This window comes from Grammomys surdaster, unplaced genomic scaffold (assembly GCF_004785775.1).
Source record: "Grammomys surdaster isolate TR1022 unplaced genomic scaffold, NIH_TR_1.0 126051, whole genome shotgun sequence".
Classification (NCBI taxonomy): Eukaryota; Metazoa; Chordata; class Mammalia; order Rodentia; family Muridae; genus Grammomys; species Grammomys surdaster.
The window spans coordinates 5,851,869-5,873,579 of NW_021620862.1; the positions used below are offsets into that span (position 1 = coordinate 5,851,869).

At 44.4% G+C, this 21,711-nt stretch overlaps 1 protein-coding gene and 1 pseudogene across 5 annotated transcripts in view; one reads left to right on the forward strand and one right to left on the reverse strand.

Annotated features, from left to right (window-relative positions):
- Coq8a (coenzyme Q8A) overlaps positions 1–10,768 on the reverse strand; it is a 33,839-nt gene extending 23,071 nt beyond the window's left edge. For 2 of the 4 annotated variants that reach the window (XM_028755209.1, XM_028755210.1), the window contains exon 1: positions 10,621–10,719. The gene's annotated coding sequence lies outside the window, so the exon portion shown is untranslated. Of the gene's footprint in view, positions 1–8,161; positions 8,212–10,620 lie in introns of those variants that run through there. The other 2 variants (XM_028755207.1, XM_028755208.1) reach the window with 2 other exon arrangements.
- LOC114610612 lies at positions 3,649–5,309 on the forward strand (annotated as a pseudogene). Its single transcript, XR_003709712.1, has one exon. The product of XR_003709712.1 is annotated as a septin-7 pseudogene (transcript).
- Positions 10,769–21,711: the final 10,943 nt, after the last annotated feature.

Genomic DNA, 21,711 nt, shown 5'->3' on the forward strand with positions numbered 1-21,711 from the left:
AAAGGAAACCAGAAGGGATGATACTTAAAGCCGACGACGGCCCCAGAGCCAACACTGAGTGCTCTCTGGACTGTCACTTCAAAGGTTCTTCCTCTCGGGGAAGTCCCATGAGGCTGGTGAGTGCTTTCTCCCCATTCCCAGTGAGGAACCTTCTTTTTCCTTTGGACATAAACAAGTGGATTTCAACCCTCTAAGGGAAATGAAAAGTCCCATCACATCCTTAACATGTTTCCTTTTCTGACAGGAAAGAATGAAAGGACTATTTTCTCCAAGGACTCAGAAGGAACGCATTAGAGTAAACAAACTTCAGAACCAAAACCCTCGAATCCTTATTTATTAGATTTGTCCTTTGCCTACACCTTAAAAGTCACACATCAAGGACGACGGTGATGCACCTCGGTCACCGAACTCCAGGCCTCCGTCTGCGGGTCAAGCAGTATCTTACAGTGCCAACATCTTCCAAAGGCAACTTAATACTAGTTATAGAAAAAAATAAAAGGAAATGGAACAGAACAGTCCTCTGTTCTTCCTGTCAACAAGCAACAGTAGGTGTCACCAGGGAACCAGGCCTCTGCTTACCCAGGTCCCCACACAGGGACCCACACCAAGAATCTCTGTCCCTTCTTCCCAGGCCATCTGTCCTATAACAACTCCAAAATCCTGCCCCAATCCCTCAAACTACATTCTTTTAAAGTGGATGCCAGTGGAGATTCAGCTCCAAGAAGGGGCATCACAACACTTGGAAATGGGTTAGGTGAATGTACCAGTTACTTTCTATTGTTGTGTTAAAGACACCATAGCTAAAAGCACCTTCAGGAGGAAAGAGTTTGTCTTACACATCCAATCACAGCCCATCACTAAAGAAAGCAGGGCATGAACTAAGGTAGGAAGAAAGCTGGGGCACAAACTGAAGCATGGATAGATCCTGCTTACTAGCTTTCACCTCATGATTTGCTCAGCCTGCTTTCTTACAAAGCAGAAGGACCTCCTGGCCAGGGGTAGCACTGACCATAGTGGACTAGACCTTCCTACATCAGTTAGAAATCAAGACAATACCTCAAAAAACCTGCCTACAGGCCAATCTCATGGGAGATTTTTCTCAATTAAGATTCACTCTTCCCAGATAACTCTAGGTCTCTGTCAAGTTGAGCAAAAAAAAAAAAAAAAAATCAGCACAGTAAATAACAGTGTGTGTGCAGGATGGATGGAACAATGTGGCAACTTAAATACCACTAGAGAAAGTACTGACAAACAAGAGTACATCACTTGTCCCTGAAGGGAAAAAATGTCATTACAGAACATTTAAAAGCACGAGGCTTTTGCTGGGATGTTTTCTAAAATTTTGTACAGAGAACATGTACTATTTGAATAATATTAAAACTGTGTTTTTTTTAAAAAAAAACTTAAATATGTTGTTGAAGAAAATGTTTTAAGTAAGCACACAAATATGTAGTTTCAAAAAACAATTCCATATCCTTCTAGTGCCTATCTAGGGTAGAGCGGACAGTAGGTTAAGGGACAGATCAAAAGGCTATAAATAGCACTGCTCTGGGCCCTTGGTTAGCCCTGGTCTTCAGAAGACACCTCCCCTAACCAGCTGCAGGCACAGAGCCTATAGGCATCTTACTTTGGGGAATAAGATTTAGCTGCCCTTCTCAGAATGGTGGTGAGAAAATCACTTGGCACAGACCCTTCCTTCCCACTGGCCCTGCACCAGAAGGTAGAAACAGTTAATGAGTGCCAACTCTAAACACAGTCTCTGGAATTTCTAAGTTAGATCAAATAACAAGTACGGTAATCATATTTTTTCAACAGGAAGACAAAGATGACTAGTGTCCTTCAAGGCCAGGGGATAAGCAAATCAAGACTCTGCGCCATATCTAGTCTCACTGTAAACCAGCAAGCCTGGAAGAAATGAGGGTACTCTAAAAGAGGCAGCTGTACCAACTCTATAGCTGTCTGGTCTTGGGAAAAAATGAACTCCAATGATTTACAATCTTCCTGGGAATTTCACATCAAGAAAAGAAAATGGCTTAAAAACCACACATAGGGGAAACTTTTCTCTCAAAGATTTGCTTGCAACTTGTCAGCCCTTGTTGCAGGAGTGTGAAGCCTAGGCAGTGGTCAGTTAGAGATAGGTAGAACAGCACCTTGACCAGGACAGCTTGAGATAAGTATCTCTCGCCATCTATTTAAGCTCTCCCCTCATGTAAGGACCCCAGTGAGGGATCAGGGCATGGGGCTGGGGGGGGGATCACTAGATAATTTCCACTGAAGAAATCTCCTTTTTCTGATGTTCATGTTATTTTTGTTCTTTTAATATGGCTTATCAAAGATGGGTAGCTGAGCCTGGCTTGTTAGAGCAGCCAAGGCATAAACTCTGACCCTAACTCTGATAACACTACTGCCTATTTCTGTAAATAAACTTGTACTGAATCACAACTATGTGTATATTCATTTATGTACTTCCTACAGCTGGCCATTCCCACTTCTAGGTTTGGTTGCAAGAGAGACCAATGGCTCACAAACCCCAAATACTTATGTTCTGTCCTTCAAAGATGAAGTTTGTAGACTCCAATTCTAGGACAACAAACTATAACCATACTTATTCCAGCATATCACCAGAATTGTATCCTAACAGGCCAATGAGGACTGTCCTGGGACAAAGATTCCCACCCTCTTAAGCTCATCTCCTGATATCCAGAAATGAGCTTGACCCACCATCCAGAGCCTGGAGACCACCTTTTACTGGATTACCTAGGAAGGTGACCCCAAGGCCGCTTATGAGTGGGAGTCAGAGGGTATGTCAGATGTCAACTCCCTGTACAGATCCTTTCTCCCAGCCGTAACAGTTTACCACCTGTGTTCTCCTCCTCACCTCACACAGAGAAGCCACTGTCAGTCCACGGCTTGAGCTCTTACACAGCTACCTCATCAACACTTTGTTCCTTCACATTCACAGCCTCTCTAACCAGTTTCTGCTGGACAAACACTGAGACCACCACCAAACACAGGAGTGTCTGCTGGTAGGCAGGCAGCAGACAAAGATGCCCCTAGCCTCATGCACGGCCCTTCTTGACTATGCGACAGTGGTCAAATGCTGGGTTGCCACACTAGGGGGCCAGCCTGGCCTACACAGGAAGCCAGTCCTCAGGCTGCTCACCATGAACTCTGGCCAGATGTAGCCCTGGTAGCACATACAATGATTCCATACCACTCTGGAGACTGAGGCAGGAGGATCATGAGTTTGAGACCAGTTTGAACTACATAGCAAAATCCTATCTCAAAAAAAATATATGTATTAAAAATGTATGTGTTAAAAGTATTTGGCTCAGGCAGTGGCCCAGCAATAAGGTTAGGACCTCTGTAATTGGTCACCTGGTCTGAACCCTGGTTCTGCTGACAACTTGCAAGTTAAATGATAAAGGCTTAGCTTTGTCCCTCAGTTTTCTCATCTGGATTTGAGAGTAGATTAGATGCCTCACAAGAAAGTATTTAAGGTATTTATGGCATGCACTGGGTCTCTGGAATCTTTAATTGGTGTGATTATGAACACTGTGACCATGCAGGTACCCTGGTATAGACCCAGTGAAAGCAAAAAGAGCATAAATAACTAATCATACCTTTAAAAAAACAAAAAAGCGAGTGCGAGATCCGCTGCTGCTGAGGAGAGGATCGTCAACTGCAGCACCATGGTAGCTCAACCGAAGAACCTTGAGGGCTATGTGGGATTTGCCAACCTCCCAAATCAAGTGTACAGAAAATCAGTGAAAAGAGGATTTGAATTCACTCTTATGGTAGTAGGTGAATCTGGACTGGGAAAGTCGACATTAATCAACTCATTATTCCTCACAGATTTGTATTCTCCAGAGTATCCAGGACCTTCTCATAGAATCAAAAAGACTGTACAGGTGGAACAATCCAAAGTTTTAATCAAAGAAGGTGGAGTTCAGTTGCTGTTGACGATAGTTGATACCCCAGGATTTGGAGATGCAGTGGATAATAGTAATTGCTGGCAGCCCGTTATCGACTACATTGATAGTAAATTTGAAGATTACTTAAATGCAGAGTCTCGAGTGAACAGACGTCAGATGCCTGATAACAGGGTGCAGTGTTGTTTATACTTCATTGCTCCTTCAGGACATGGGCTTAAACCATTGGATATTGAGTTTATGAAACGTTTGCATGAAAAAGTGAATATCATCCCATTAATTGCCAAAGCAGACACACTTACACCAGAGGAATGCCAACAGTTTAAAAAGCAGATAATGAAAGAAATCCAAGAACATAAAATTAAAATATATGAATTTCCAGAAACAGATGATGAAGAAGAGAATAAGCTGGTTAAGAAGATAAAAGACCGTTTACCTCTTGCTGTGGTAGGTAGTAATACTATCATTGAAGTTAATGGCAAAAGAGTCAGAGGAAGGCAGTATCCTTGGGGTGTGGCTGAAGTTGAAAATGGTGAACATTGTGATTTTACAATTCTAAGAAATATGTTGATAAGAACACACATGCAGGACTTGAAAGATGTTACCAATAACGTACACTATGAGAACTACAGAAGCAGAAAACTAGCAGCAGTGACTTACAATGGAGTGGATAACAACAAGAACAAAGGGCAGCTTACCAAGAGCCCTCTGGCACAGATGGAAGAAGAAAGAAGGGAACATGTAGCCAAGATGAAGAAGATGGAGATGGAGATGGAACAGGTGTTTGAGATGAAGGTCAAAGAAAAAGTTCAAAAACTAAAGGACTCGGAAGCAGAGCTCCAGCGGCGCCATGAGCAAATGAAAAAGAATTTAGAAGCACAGCACAAAGAATTAGAGGAAAAACGTCGTCAGTTTGAAGAAGAAAAAGCAAACTGGGAAGCTCAACAACGTATTTTAGAGCAACAGAACTCTTCAAGAACCTTGGAAAAGAACAAGAAGAAAGGCAAGATCTTTTAAACTCTATTGACCACCAGTTATGTATTAGTTGCCAATATGCCAGCTTGGACATCAGTGTTTGTTGGATCCGTTTGACCAATTTGCACCAATTTTATCCATAATGATGGATTTAACAGCATGACAAAAATTATTTTTTTGTTGTTGTTCTCGAAGGAGATTAAGATGCCTTGAATTGTCTAGGATATTGTGTACTTAGAAATTAACAGCTCTAAGTACCTTTCTACATTTTTCTTTTTTTTTTTTTTAAATTAAAAAGATGTCTTCAGTTTAATGCAAGAAAACATTTTACTGTTGTACAATCATGTTCTGGTGGTTTGATTGTTTACAAAATATTCTAAAATAAAAGGACTCTGGAAGGTTTTCATTGAGGATAAATTGCCATAATATGATGCAAACTATGCTTCTCTATGATAATTATAATACAGAGGTTCCATTCGATGCAGCCTATACAATAATGTATTTAGTCTAACACAGTGGACCCTATTTTTTGACACTTCCATTGTTTAAAAGTACACATGGAAAAAAACCTATATGCTTACAGTGCACCTAGAGCTTTTTATAACAGCCTTTTTTTTTGTTGTTTGTTTGTTTTGGATTCTTTAAATATATAAATATATTATTCTCATTTAGTGTCCCTTTAGCCAGAATCTCATTACTGCTTCATTTTTGTAATAACATTTAATTTAGATATTTTCCATATATTGGCCCTGCTAAATAGAATATAGCATCTTTCATATGGTAGGAACCAACGAGGAAACTTTCCTTTAACTCCCTTTTTACACTTTATGGTAAGTAGCAGGAGGAAAAATGCATTCGTAGATCATTTCTAGGCAAATTGTGAAGCTAACGACCAGCCTGTTTCTACCTATACTCAGTCTTGTTTTACTAGAAATGGGAATCATGGCCTCTTGAAGAGAAAAAAGTCACCATTCTGCATTTAGCTGTATCTATATATTGCATACCTGTATTTTTTTGTTTGTATTGTAAAAAAAAAATCACATAATAAACAATGTTGTGACGTAAAAAAAAAAAAAAACAAAAAAGCTCTCTCTGTAAAGTCCAGGATCACTTCTGAGTCAGGGAGACAGAGGCAGTGCCAGGAAAGGCTAGGTTAGTCCTCACCAGGGTGGTTTACTTAGCAATGTGGTATGAGGCACCACCCCAGAGAGGTGGTTCAGTATGCTGCCTGACAGCTTAAAACACCTTGGAAACATGCTGGACAAAAACACTGCAGACACTTCTCGAACCACTGCTGAGCACAAGGAAAGGCTCTCTGTGTGCTTCACCTCTGACCCACTAGCACACACAGACATGGACGTGGCAACAGCAGACCCCCCCACACCCCAGTTCAAAGGCAGTTTTTATGAGTCAGGCTGCATGAGTCTCCAAGCTAACTTCATGAGTCTGCAGACACAAGCATGTCTTCCTAGATCCGTCCCATTCCTATCTACAAGAGGGAAGGGGGGAGAGCGGAGGAAGCAGGCAGCTATTGCCCAGGAAGTCTGCTCTGGCTAGTCACAGGACATTCTAGGTGAGAGGAGGACATTCTCAACAAACCTGGCCACAGCAATGCCCAGCATGCCCTTTGATGCCCAGTGGTAGCTACCAAGACCTTGGGGGGCAAGAACCATTCAGTTACTTTTCGATTTCTCAAAGAACTGAATTGTCTGTGAGCACTATCAAATGACAACCACTGGCAAACTTCAGCAATTTGTTCTGGCTCCCGTCTCCATGCCAGGATTGGAGACAAACACACACCTGGCATTTTATATGAACAGTCTCCAGGACATACCATCCAACCTAGTGAACAGCGGGTCTTCTAGTTCCTGGACACTTAGCAAACTACAGGCTAACAGACAGACAGCAAAGATCGGTTTCCAGCTCCAGCTTAGATACCAACTATTGTGTGACCTCCGGACACTAGTTCTGCTCCTGGGGCCAGTGTGGCCCACTTCCTCATGTGTAAATCAAGACAGTGCTACTTACCCTTGGAGTACAGAAGGATGACAAGGAGCCACACAGAGCTCTTTCTGAAGTGATCTTTTCAGATTTAAGCAGGTCTGGAGAGTGTAATTCTTAAAAGAATTCGGAAGAACCCATGTAGACGTTCTACGAAACAGCAGGGGAGGTACAGTCCTGTGTTGACTTCACAAAGGTGTAAGCAGAGAGTCTATATACCACAGGAAAAGCCAGCCCAGTGTGGTGCAGGGGTAGAAAACTGGGAAACATCTCTCTGCTTTAAACACATACACACATACACACACACACACACACACACACACACACAGCACTTTCTCTCTCAGCACCCCACGAGATTCCGTCTCTCCCATACTTAGCCCTGTACCTACTCCCTCTGTAACAACCCCTTTGCTCCTTCCCCTCTAGAACACGAATGATCAGATATGAACACCTTCAAATCTTGGTCCCTCATCTCAGACCCTCTCTTCTAGTCTTTTTCTTGTGCATATCCCCTTTTACATAAGCCCTTGTTTTCAATCCCACAATTCATGCCCAGCCTCCCTGCACCAAACACAGAAACACTCCTGTAGACTCTGCTATCCTAGGAAGAGAGCGCACACACCCCACTACTCCTCTGTGACATCAGAAGTACAAGTCAGTGGGACTTCTCAACCTACCTCCACCATGACTCTCCACTTCCTGTCAGCTTCACACATTCCCACAACTCTCCCCTCAACTTCCTTCAGCAAAATCTCTTCACCTGTTCCACACTCTGCAGCTGAGCCAGCTCAAGCTGGTCTAGCCCTCCTGCCTCCCCAACTCTGTGCTATCTTCTGGGTTGCTTCCTTCTGCCCATGAGCTACTCAAGGCCTCCCCATTCTCAGGCCAAGTAGACGCTCCGATGCGAGTTCCCCACATCTGTACCACACAGCCATTCCAGTACTACAAGCAACTACAAGGCACACACAGGAACTTTGAACAGTGATGGAATATTCTAACTTTGACTGTGGTAGTGGTTAATGATATATTTTCTTCAATTGTGTAGGAAATGGGTGAATTTAGTGCATGCAAATTTTATCTTAATAAAAAAAAAGGATAGAATAAAATAGTTCCAATGGCACTCAGCCCCACTATGTCTGACACTAACATTGTCACCTTCTTCCCAAATGAGTTCCTTCTCCTATGACCTTTATTTTCAGTACTGACACCATTATACAACTTCTTCATCTAGAACTCTGACCCATATACCCTACCTGTATATATTCAGTCCACACGCTGAGTCCTATGGTCCCTCTGATTCCACTACCTGTGACTCAGGTCACCCTGTCCTTAAAGGCTGCCCCTCCCTCCCCTGCACGCCCAATTCCCATCACACAGCCAACTAGAGAAGCAGCAGGACCTTTGAGCTCCACCCCCACCTCCTTTCCCACTGGCTCCCCTCAGTTCTTGACTGTTAACAGGAATGTTAGAACTATTTCCAGCTGCCAAACCAAGACAACACTTATAATATTCCTGTCTAATTTTGCACACGGCTCTGATTTCAACTGACAAAGATAATGACTCAATGTCCGTGGCTCTTAACGGAAAATTATCCTGCCGAGTTGTGAGCTTCCCAATAATAAACCTCTCTTAAGAAGGAAGTGATTTCCCTTCCAGATCTTTTTCTGTGCGTAACAAAGGGCACCCCAAAAACCTCTACTTGGAATGTTCCACCCCCCTCCCAGCTGCAGAATCCTGACATATTCCCACAGAAATACAAATTCACTGTAGAAGCTTGGGATATTTTTCTTTTCCAGTGCATTATCTTTCATTTCATCTGAATAGCCATCATTTTAGGACTTAATAATAAATTTTGGTTTCACTGAAAGCAAAATGTAGACCCAAAGGCCTTTGCTCTGCACAAAAGAAGACATGGTTTCTGGTGCTAACCAACTAGAAATGAATTCTACAAACTATATATATGCAGACACTGCATCAAAACACCTGCGTGTGCGTGCATGCATACATGTGGTGTGCAGCCAGGCACTCCCGGCAGACACAGGCATTCCCTCCTTCCACATTACAAGACACACACATGGCTAAGCAAAATACGTGGATAAAAAGAGTGTGCCCTCAGAAAAGTCTTAGTCAGCACTCAGACAGCTCCCACTTGTTTGCTCACCATTGAAGAACCATCTTATGGTGTTTTCCTGTGCTTACCCACCAAGTCTCCCGAAATTCCTAGGGGCAGAAACTACCAGTTTTCCACATCTTCATAATTTGAGCCTACCCAAGCACATTCATCAGGCACAAAGACCCAGGGTTTCTGCCTCCAAGTCTCCTTTGGGATGTTTCTCCCCTGCCACCCTGTGCACTCAGGGTTTCTTTAAAGTCCCATCCGCATGCCTTCCACCATTTGTATACAGCAGTGACATAACACTGTCCTAAACTTCCCAACTACTTGTGGACAAATTGTACAGAGGTCCCTCGCACCATGGGACGACCCTGTCTTGAGTCTTGCCTGCATAGCTCTTAACCAAATATGCTATTCAGGGTTTATTTGGCAATGTCTGGAGGCATTTTCAATTGTCATGATTGGTGGGATTGGGTGTGCAGGGAATGTCACTATTTGTCTAGCAATACAAGCCATGGATTCAGCTACATGCCCTACAAGGCACAAGACAAGCAGGCACAGTAAACAAGGTCCAACGTGTTTATAGTTTGGACCACGTCTCCGGTGGTTCATTAGCCCAGAGAGAATACACAGATTGCCTGTCTCACATTTGCTTTGTGTCACCTGGTCCAAAAATTATAATTCAGCTGTCTTCATTATTTACAAGACTAAATATAGCATCCAAAGCTACCCTCAGAGTCGTACAGATGCTGCTCTTGTAAGCCAACAAACCCCTCCAGCCTCTTCTCAGAAGTGCCTTCCTCACTCTGTTTCCCAACAGCCTCCCTGCCAGCATGGCCACCCGCCATAGCACAACTAGATGTCTGGCAAGATCTAGTCCAAATCCTCCGGCAAGAAGGTTGGCCTGACACACCCCAGCTCCAGAGTCCTTTTCCACAGACACCAAGTCCAAGTGAGCCTAAATCAATTTTCTATAGAGCTGCAAGCCCAACCCAGATTGGATGTCTGCACACAGCCTTTGCCCCTTCAGGAAGCCCAGCCAACGGAGGGTCCTGGCACCCAGAGCCGCCCCTACAACGCTCTGTCCCCCTCACACTCAGAAAGTGGCTTGGCTGAGCTATGTGACAGCTTCTGTGCAAGAAAATGCTGGAGTTGTCCAAATTGCTAGTGTGATCACCATTGTTTGAAAAAACAAGAGGAAGGACCGAAAAGAAACGAAGAAAAGGAACAAGGAAGAGACGTCTTCCCCGACTTCACCCCAGCCGTGAAACGCAGCAGCTGGCCCGGGCATAAAAGTTGTACCCAGAGCCCGATACACACAGTTCGAGGGTCTGGGAACTCAGAATCATTATTAGGAGAAAGGCAGCCACGAGCGTGGAAGACGCTGAGGCCTGCTAAGAGGGCTCCTGGCGCCTCCAGGAACCCACGGCGCCACGCGCGACGCTCTGTTCGCTGAGCCAGATCCGGGATGGGAAAGGGCTGCACCGTAAGCTGGCCATGAGGCTGAAAGGGAAACTCGCAACCCAGGCCGCACGGACACTTGAACGTGTAAGAATGGACCCCGGGGTGCTGAGACTAGCAGCGGGCCGGCAGCCTTACCGGGCTGCAGGAAGGTAGACGCCTCCGTCAACAATGCAACGCCTCCACGCGCTCGCCCGGCTGTGAGCGCTCCGCACACTCAAGGATTCTGTTTACCTTCTGGCCCGCGTGCGTACGCCGCGCTTCGCTTGCTCCGCCTCCGGGCCCTTCCATTGGCTGATCCACTGTTAGCTGCCCCAAAGCCACAGGACGCAGTGGGAACACCCCCCACCGCATGCGCAGCTCACAGCCAATAGTGACTGAGGGTGGAATGACAGCAACCAATGAGAGGCCGCCCTTGAAGGCCGCCGTCCTAATCTGCCTGTTAGCTGTCTTTCCTCCCGGGCTAGGAAAGTCCTGCTGTTCTGCGCGTGCGTTCTGAGGCTTGGCAAGCGTTCCCAGTGTCGCCATGTGCGGGTCGTCTGGGTACCGACGCTAGCTTAGCTTCCTAGGGGCCCGAAGACCTCAGAAATTTTGCTGGGACCACAGAGGAACGCCCCCGAGTCCCCCGCCCCAGGGCCTAGAAGAGGCCGAGGTTTTTTGTTTTTTGAGTTTGGGTTTTTTTTTTTTTGCTATGTGGTGAGGGCTTCTGCCTGGGATCCTCAAAAAGCACTTGGCCTAAGTGGTACAGGGCTGACACCAAAGTTCTGTACCCTCCGGCTCTGTATTTAGACTAATTGTGCTTGCTTATTATGAACGCCAATAAAAAACAAGGAGTCCTTTTCCAAGGTGAAAAACAGCCCTGAAGAGTGCAGTCAGATCCCTCTGTTGACCCACAACATCCCGCAGGGACTGCTTACCCAGAGAAGATAGGATTGCGACAGGACCGTGCCACCTTTGTACCAAATGGGAAAAAATACCTAGCCTTGGAGCCATTCCAAGATGCTTCCATGCCAGCTCAGCCCTTTTGCCCAACAATGCCAGGCCAGCTACTCTCTAAAGTACCTAAGACAATCGCTATCCTCTCCCATGGTTTATTTTCCATTTTCGTCAGATTGGTAAGATTTGGGCCATATTCCTTGGAAGAGTAATGACCTGTCTTATTATAGTTAAAAACATTTCTATCTTGATCACAATGCGCACGCACGCACGCACGCAGATTTTTCTCATTAATGCAAGAATTCCTGGGAGCTCTTTTTCAGATATGAAAACAGTTTTGTGGTTACGTTTTTAAGAGTCTTTATGTTTTGTGGATGCATTCCAAATTACTGGCAGTCAAAAGTAATACAATGTATTACTAGCTTCAAAACACTAACTTCAAAACACTAAAGGGGTGGGGAACTGAATGACTCGATGCTTACAAAAGGAGAATAGTGGGTGTGGGGTTCACATTATCAGTGAGTGTCTGTAAGTCTCTATAATAAAAAGATGTTAGGAAAGATATGTGCATTTCCTTTTCCTACCACTATAGAGAGATCATGGAGGCAGAGGCCCAGGTGTGGTCAAGATTCAACTTCAACCATAGTCCAGAACCATAGTGGAAAAAAATCTTAAGCCAAAGATGTCATCAAAGAGTACTTCAAAAGCAAGAAGTAAAAAAATGAAAATTTGGCTCATTTAGGCCCTGCACTAGGCCTCACTGGCTGCTGCACTAGGGAAAATGGACCCTGTACTACACTTGCCTGAACAGCACAGTGGAGCCAGCCTCAAGGGCCTGAGCCTGGGGGAGCTGGCCCTACCACTTGTCTGCCCTGTGATAGCATGAGGGAAGGAGACATGCCCCGCCCCCCAAATGCCCCTTGCCACCCATGGCAGGAGGGATAGCTGGCCCCAGGATCATGAGAGAAAGAGAGCTTGTCCTGCCCCTCACCAGCTGAGAGCAAGCCATGAACCTTGCCTGATGTGGTGGTTTGAATATGCTTGGCCCAGAGAATGGCACTATTAGGAGGTGTGGCCTTGTTGGAGTAGGTGTGGCCTTGTTGGGAGAAGTGTGTCACTGTTGGAGGTGGGCTTTGAGATCCTCCTCCTAGCTGCCTGGAAGATAGTAGTCTTCTCCTAGTGGCCTTCAGATCAAGATGTAGAACTCTAAGCTCTTTCTCCAGCACCATGTATCCCTGGATGCTGCCATGCTTCCTGCCATTGATGATAATGGACTGAACCTCTGAAAGTGTAAGCCAGCACCAATTAATCATTGTCCTTTAAAAGAGTTGCCTTGGTCATGGTCTCTTCTCAACAGTGAAAACCCTAAGACACCTGAGCAGTACTGTAGAGCTGGCCCTGGTTGTGGGGCTTGTGGGTGAGCTAGCCCCAAGGCTGTAAGAATAGAAGAGCTGGCTCTGCCCCTTGGTAGCTGCACCTTTGGGTGAGCTAGCCAGGGCAGTGCTGGAGAGCTCACCCTAGTGGTGTGGGTATGGAAAAGCTGGTGGGTTGACCAGCTCAGCTACCATCCACACCCAGATTCAGGACTCTTAGTTGGCCCACTCCCAACTTCTATGCTATCAATGAACTGTTGAAGTCTTTGAAGGGGCCAGTCCTGCAAATCCAAGTCTGCAGAATCTCCATGACACAAAGCAACAACAGGATATACAAAAGGAATCCCAGTGAGGAGCCAGTATTGATGGTGTACCAGAAGCCAGAGGCCTTGAAGCTGGCCAATAGCTCACTGCAATGAACATTTGCAAGTGAAGAAGTGTGGACAAAGAGGTGTATACTATGAGACACACTCTGACTCACTACAGCTTCCCACAATGTGATGTCTTTGTCTTTTGGGGTTAGGGAGGTTGCAAGGGCAGAGGGCAGGTACAAAGGGACAGGGAAATGAGTGGGGTTGGGGTGCATGATGGGAAATTCACAAAGAATTAATAAAATGTTAACTTTAAAAAACTGACTCATTTTTTAAAAGATACTTTCAAAGAAAGCCTATGTTAAAGATAACCTAATAATGCCAACAGGACAAGTAACAAAACATGACAGTCATTACTATACTTTCTTGTCAACTTCAGTACATCACTACTTCAGACAAGTACTGCTAAGAACACGAACATGGATTTCATTCTTAGGCACTTACTGGAAGTTCCTTCTGTGTCTTAATGATACTGGGACCCCCCCCCTTAACTAGTGACTTTTTCTCAAACTTATCTTTATATGTCAGAAAACTTTCCTTTTTGTTTACCTTCCCTAATGGGGAAATATCTCTTACTCTTCACTTTCATCTGCATTTCTCGGTTCGTTTTCAAACAAAACAAACCCTGAAAAAATTCTCCATGCTTACCGACTCCACTTTTTCTTTCCTTCTCCTCAAAACCCATCTAATAAGGGTTCACTAGCTTAGATCTTGAATGTTTTCCTCAAAGACCACTTGTTAAAAAGGCGGTCCCAAGGGGATGTAGGGATAGGGAGGTCGTCAACAGTTTAGGAAGTGTGGCCTAATGGGAGGAAGTTCTGTCACTGGGATTGTGGACCTGGGAATGTTATAGGGAATGTTAGGACCTGGAAGCCTTCTCTGTAAGTTTGCTCACCACTGCCATGAGGTGGACAGTCCTGCCCACTACACCATCCTACCATGAGCTGCTGCTTCATGAGAGACCCCAAAGCCACAGCCCAACTGACCAAGGCCTAAACTGTGAGCCTAAATAAATCTTTCCTATTTTTAAGTTGGTTATCTTGAGTATTTTGCTACATTAATAGAAAGCCAAGGGTTTTCTGTTTAAAATACAAGCTTTAAGCATGCAGATTGCTAGTCCGGTCAACTCTGAGACGTTCTCTGCCACTATGTCTTGCATTTTTCTGTCCAGTCTTATTTCTCCAAGACTGCCACTGTATGTACACTCTGTTGGCATTTAATCTAGGCTCTGCCCCACAGTTACCTGGCAACAGCCGGATATGCCTGACTCACTATAAAAGGGGCTCCTTGTCCCCCCCCCCACCACCTTGCTCCCCTTCTCTTGGTCCCTCTCTATACCCCCTCTCTCCCCATTCTCCTGATCTTTCCACATGCTCAAGGCTGGCCTCTACTCCTCTCCTCTTCTCTTTTCCTCCTCCTCCTCCTCCTCCTCCTCCTCCTCCTCCTCCTCCTCCTCTTCCTCCTCTTCTTCCTCCTCCTCCTCTTCTTTTTCCTCCTCCTCCTCTCCTTCTTCTTCTTAGTCCTTCTTCTTCTTCCTCCTCCTCCTCCTCCTCTTCCTCCTCCTCCTCCTCCTCCTCCTTCTTCTTCTTCCTCTCTCTCTCTCTCTCTCTATCTATCTATCTATCTATCTCCCCCTCTCTCTGGCTTTCTCTGTCTCTATTCCCTCAACTCCCCTCCCTGTGGCCTGAATAAACTCTATTCTATACTATACTGTCCATATGGCTGGGCCCTCAGGAGAAAGGGAGGCCTCAGCATAGGACCACAGAGGCATCCCCTTCCCCCACACCTAACTGCACATCCACCAAACATATTCCCTCTCCTTGTCTTTTTATAAACACAACATACTTGTATCCCTGATGTTACCCCAGGGGGCCGATGCGCTATTCCCTTTCCTTCTTTTCCAAGCTGGGATAATGTCCATGGACTTATTTCCAGGGTGCTCGTCTCTCCTCAGCCCAGTCACACGTGTCACTCAGCGCCACTGGTGAGCTAGGAACTAGTCTCGCCACTCAATGTGGTTTTCAACCCGACACTCTTTATTATTCTTACTGTTCCCTCATGTCTCTATTTGGAGGCGTATCATTCTCATATTTTTGTCTTGGTTTATTTTTTAGACATGCTTCCGATCAGTGCTTTGAATATATTTGAAAAAGATGATCAAAGAATTTTGCCTAGTTAGCCCAGGTTCTTCTTTACCTCCTCTGCGTTTGTTCCTGTAACTCTGTGTCTTGTGCTGTTGTTAAAATCTGGATGTCTTAACCCAACATGGTGTCTTTGGAAATCAGATTCTTCCTGGGCTCCACCACTGTGGCTTTTTATAATTGTTTAGTAGCTTTTCAAAACTAATCTGGAAAGTCTGTGTTTTCTTCATGTGTGTGACTGCTAACACATCTGCTTGGTTTATTGATCAGTAAGAGGACAGACACAGATTTTCCTAAACGCCTGGAACCAGTAAGTCATCTGCCCCAAACCACTGGTTACTTGTTGGAGCCTGCCTTCAACACTCAGCCAAAGGTTGACAACTGTGCCTTAACCTAAACTTCCTGCTTACACAATCTCTGGGTCACTCAGAGGTCAGGGCCATCCTCCAGTCTGTCCTGACCATTACACTGCCCAAACATGAGCGTATATGGACATCTCAATCTCTTCAGGATTTTGGTTAGTCTATTGTTTACCCAAACTACATAAGACAGCTGGGCTACACGACTAAAGGAGGTTAAGGCTTCCACAACAGGGAACGTAAGTCAGATCAAATTGAGAACCTTTGAAAAGGGGCCCTCCTTTTACCACCACGTAGTCAAAGAATGGCAGCTTTGTAAGGAGAAGGCTTCATATTCCCAGCTCCATTTTGCTCCCTGAGGTGGTAGCCTGGCTGTCTCAGGGATGCAGGCTGCTGTTTTCAAGACCTCCATGAAGCTGGTGTGAGTGAGAGTCTAAGATTAGAGCAGGCTGAAAACTCTAAAACTCGGTCTTTTTCCTCAATAAATATTCTCTAAGTTGCTGCAAACCTTCTGTGAGTTGTCAGAGTTCTAAAGAAAAGAACATTCAGTCTTCGCCAGCTTCTCCATTATCTCTGTAGAGGACAGACATTTCATGCCTTTGTCATTCTCTACATCCTTCTTAGTAGAGGTTTTTGGCTTAGACTTTGAACATCATCCCCCTTGACACACATCCTCCACCCTTTGGCTGTCAGACTATTGAAACAATAAACCCCAAGAAACTGAAATTTCCCCAGGAGTCTAGGCTGGGGGAAGGAAAAGGATGAAGCCTAGTGCCAGCCAGAGGGGGAGGTTGTCTCCTGGAAGGCTTCACACAGTTCTGACAGTGCATCATATAACCATGCAGGAGAGACTGGAGCTGAGAACAGGACCACACCTTGACAGGACTGCTTAGTTCTGCATAGCTAGGCATTCTATTCAAACCTAAACCTCATGTCAGGATCCTGAAGATTGACTGGGGGTGGGACTGGACCATTTTGTTTCTCTTACCATTGAGACCACACTGAACACATCTATTCTGCTTTGCACTAGGTGTTTAATTAGCCTATTGACTAAGACTAGCTTGTTAAGGCTGCCCAGCCCAGGCTCTGACCCTAACAACTCAACACTTGTAAGATCCAGTCATATCTTCCACTGCTGAGACCCGAAACCTTGGCATCCTCCTTGACACCTGCTTCCATCACACTTCGCCTCAAATCCAGTCCATCTCTGAACTGACTGCTGAGTCAACCAGTCTTTACTTCAGCATCACCAATGCCCTGAGCTAAACCAGCATCATTTAGCACCTGCATCATTAGGCAGTTCTCTGGTCCTCTGTGACTCACATCCTCCTACAGTAATCCTTTGCTTTCTTCTAAAGCAAAAAGGCAGACCATGCCATGCATATTCTCTTCCTGCTGCTGACTTCCCACCTCATCAGAGCAAAGTCCCAAGACCTCACAGTGCTCCACAAGACTCGGTATGACCATACCCTGGGGATCTTCCAGGTCTTGTCTTCAGCAGCCCCCCTCCTGTCTCACTTTACTCCAAAGGCCTCTTCAAAGTGCTCACAGGTGTGAAGAACAGTCCCAGCTCAGAGACTGCACAGGCTCTCCCTGTCCAAAATGTCCTTGGCTTACACTGATCCCTCACAATATGTCATATTATTCTGCTGAAATGCAATCCAGCCCGACCCTTATTTGGGTACAGTGGAGGGATGGGGACTTGCCACATCTTTATCTAATTTTCTGTCTCTAGTGCTTCTTATGACTGGATGTATTTGTTTGGTTATCTGGAATATAAGTTAGTTCCATGAGAGCAGAAACTTTCTCTGGCTCACCATTGGATCTCTGGAAGCTGGCACAGCTGGTGGTAAACTGAATGTGTTCAACAAAGTCAACACATTCTGGGGTAGAATCCCAACCCTGTCTCTTATTGCATGAGCCTGAACTAACTAAACTTTGGGTGCCCCAGTTTCCTTCTGTATAGGGCTAGTACCCATATCTAATGGGTTGTTGAGAACTAAATGAATAAATATATGCAAAGCACTGTAGATACTTTGTGCCTGTTACACAGTATATATTAATATAATTGTACTCAAATAACCCAGCATTCTAATGCATATCATGTATTCAAGAAGGTACTACATGATTATCCAGATTTTGCAAAAGTGTTACTATATGTCTATTGAGATATTGAAACTAAAACATTATATTTAAAAAGGTCTAATATTTTCTGCAATTTCAGCTAATTCCTTAGCTATCACACCTCAAGAACTTTCACATTACCTCAATGCTACTGGTCCCTAGATACAGCCAATTGAAGATTTTGACATTTGGCACAACCAAGAATCAACTCATTTGCATTTGTGGGGAGTTTTCTGTACGTTTGTTTTCAACTCATTTACTTAGCAATTTCATCTTCTATTTTTAATCAACAAGACAAAGTACAGTCTTAGCTTATAATACTTGACAAGTCAGTTTCTACTTACTGTGGGCAACAACCTCTTTAAGACAGACTTTAAACTGGAAGAGCATAGTTTTCAATCATGACTTCCAGACCTGGAGAAAAAACTCCTGAGGTTCATTTGCTGACTTATAAATGCCAGGCCCCACATTGCCTAGTTGTGTTCAGAATCAGAATTCCCTTTGATTCCTGGGCCCCTTGCCATGCCAACATGCAGCTAAGACTATAAACAAGTCAGGACTGCCTCATGCTTAAACCCGGCACAGGAGGAGCTGTTCCAAGAGAGAAAAGCAGCTCAGTCACAGCCTGAGTCACCGCCTGGACACCTGTTCTCCACAGCCCAGGGCTCTCAGAGGATCTGTATTACAGGAACATGGTCACTTAATAACTCTTTAATTCACTTAATACAACAGGAATTAAAACCTATTCCGGGGCTGGGAATCAGCACTTACCAATCATACACAAGGCCCTGAATTCTAGCTTCAGCAATGCAAGACAAACAAGATTCTATTACTGGAAAGATAAAAATGAAAATTCCAGTATACTTGGACCAATACACACTGCCCGAGAAATGCTGGATTAAATAATCACAGGACTTAAATAAATTTATGATTTAAATTTTAATATTTGAATAAATATTCAAAACTGTTTTGAATAAAACTTTTTGATGAATTTATTTTACTCCTTTATTGGGTAATATAGTCACATAATTCATAAACAATTTATTTTTTAAATAGTTGCTGTGGCCAAGTATGGTGATGTATACCTATAATTCCCAACATGTAAGAGTCACAGTCAGATAGATCAAATAAAACAAAAACCAAACAAAAGCCACTTGCTGTGAAGTGTCCTCAGCTCCTCACCTGCTTCCCAGTCTCCCTCATGCCACCCCCTCCCCTGCAAGCATTTCCTACCTAGACTCTTGTTCCTTCACTAGAGGACTTCAAATACATGGGTGAATACAAACCTGCCCTCAACAAACTTACTAGACAGACAGACAGACAGACAGACAGACAGACACTGTGCTCTAGTCAGCTTCTTTTGTTGTTGTTTTAGTTTTTAATTTTTTAGAGACAGTATTTCTCTGTGTAGCCCTGGCTGTCCTGGAACTCATTCTGTAGACCTCGTTGACTCATATTCAGAGATCCACCCACCTCTACCTCCCAGCTGCTGGGACTAAAGGCGTCCACCACCACTGCCTGGCCTTTTTATTGAAAAGTAACAGCTTTAGAGGCTGGAGAGAGCACTTGCTATTCTCAGAGCACCTAGGTTTGGTTCCCAATAGCCACAATGTGGTTCCCATTGTTCCTAACTCCGGTATTGGGGGATCTGGTGTATTCTTTTGACCTACACGGGTACCAGGCATTTATATGGTGCAGATACATGCAGGTAAATAACTTCATAGACAGAGCCAGGCAGTGGTGGCACATGCATTTAATTCCAGCACTTGGGAAGCAGAAGCAGATGGCTCTCTGGATAGGAGACCAGCCTTTCTACAGAAAGAGTTCCAGGACAGCTGGGACTACACAGTAAAACACTGTCTTAAAAAAGTCACATAGACATAAAATAATTATTTTTATTTTAAATAATAACTTTGGGGCCTGGAGAGATGGCCTAGTTAGTGGTGAAGCTCTGGCAGGAGTCAATGCCTCCATGGGCATGTACACTTATGTGCACACAGGTACACACACACACACCAGGAGAGATGGTTCCATGGTTATGAGTACCCAAGTTTGGTTCCCAGCACCCATGTCAGGTGGCTCACAACTGCCTAGAACTCTAGCTCCAGGGGATCCAATGTCATCTTGTGGGGATTCATTGCCGTCTTCTGGGGATCCAGTGTCATCTTCTGGGGATCCAGTGTCATCTTCTGGCTTCCATGGCACCTGTACATGTAGGGAATACACATCAACATGCATATAATTTAATAGTAACAACAACAATAATAACAATACTTTCAATGCTCTCCAAGTCAGTGTACAGGACTTCCTCACTCTTTTTCTCGGGGTTATAGTATAGGGGTAAACCATTCTCTCTCTCTTTTTTCAATGGTAGATTTTTATTTCTTTTCCTTGTCTTTTTAAAACAGCCTATTTATTTTTATTCTGTGGTCATTGGTGTTTTGTGAGGGTGCCAGATTCCCTGAAAGTAGAATTACAGATAGTTGTGAGCTGCCATGTGTGTACTGAGAATTGAACCCAGGTCTTCTGGAAGAACAGCCATTGCTCTTACCCACTGAGCCGTCTTTCAGCCCCAGTCTCCTTGTCCTGTCCTGTCCCATCTGGTTTCTGTTCCTTTGCTTTCATAAACAAGTGCTTCACTTCCAAGTATGTACCCCTGTTTTCAAGTTGTAACTACCTTGGAGCTAAGCGGGATGGTGATGCACAGAAGTCCAGGGCTGGCCTTGCTCCTCCTGTCCTCAGGAGTCTGTAGATCATGGTTCACTGACTCAGGATTATTCTTCAAGCCCCTAACTCTTGGCGATGAAAATGTAAGACAAACAGAGTTTATCTGTGGGCCCAGGAGTTATTTAAAATAAAATAATAAAATTTCATACTGTATTTTGTGTTGCTGGGGATGGAACTCAGAGCCATGTGCATTACAGGCAAACTCTTGCAGGCTTAATCTGAAGTCATAAGACTTTTCTCATATCCCACCCAGGCCTCAGAGAACAACTGAGGAATTCCCAACCCTGTTGAACTACAGCAAGCCTAATCACTGTAATTAGCTGACTGCACAATTAGGACTGGTTAAACATGTCACAGAAGAGGCTCCCACTCTGCTTCCCACAGCTGGAAACAGCCTGGCTCAGCCCAGCACCTACAAAAGGCTGCTCTTCTCTGCAACAGCTCTGCATGTGCTTGGAGCATGTGTCTGCCTCCAGAATGCCACTGCTCTTCCCTGCTGGGTTCCAGCACACTGCTTCACATGAACATTCGCAAAGGGTGCTATCATCTTTGGCTTAGTTAGTCCACATTTAAATTGAGATATAGTGTATAGGTAGCAAAATGCACAGATCTTAAGTCTATATTGAGACAAAGTCTCACTATGTGACCCTGGCTGGCTTCAGACTTACAGATATCAACCTGCCTCTGCTTCCCAAGTGCTAGGATTGATTCTGGAGCCACTACATCAGCCAAATTTTTACAAACAAAGTATATAACCATCAACATCTTAGTCAAAGTAAGTTGGATTCCCATTATTTTCTTTTGCTTTCTTAGTAATTTTGAGTTTTCCTGATTCATTGGTAAAAGGAGACAAGGTGAGATACTGGCATGTTTAACTTCCTAGAATTAATATCGTAATTTTCCAATAGACTCATGATACCAAACTTTAATTACTCTTAAGATGATATTCTGTAGAGGAATTTTAAGCCAGCAACATGGCTGTTCTGCATCACATTCCAAAGACCTTCTATATCTGTGTGATCTGGCTGGAATCAAAACATGCCCTTGGTACATACCTTTAATCCCTCTGGCTGGACACATCTTTAAGATAAAATCAGTTTTTAGAAGGAAGCAATCATGTTTGAAAGTGATGTCTAATTGAGGAGCAGACAAAGTGAAGAATCAGAGATAGAATATTCCCAACTCTCATGAGAACAGC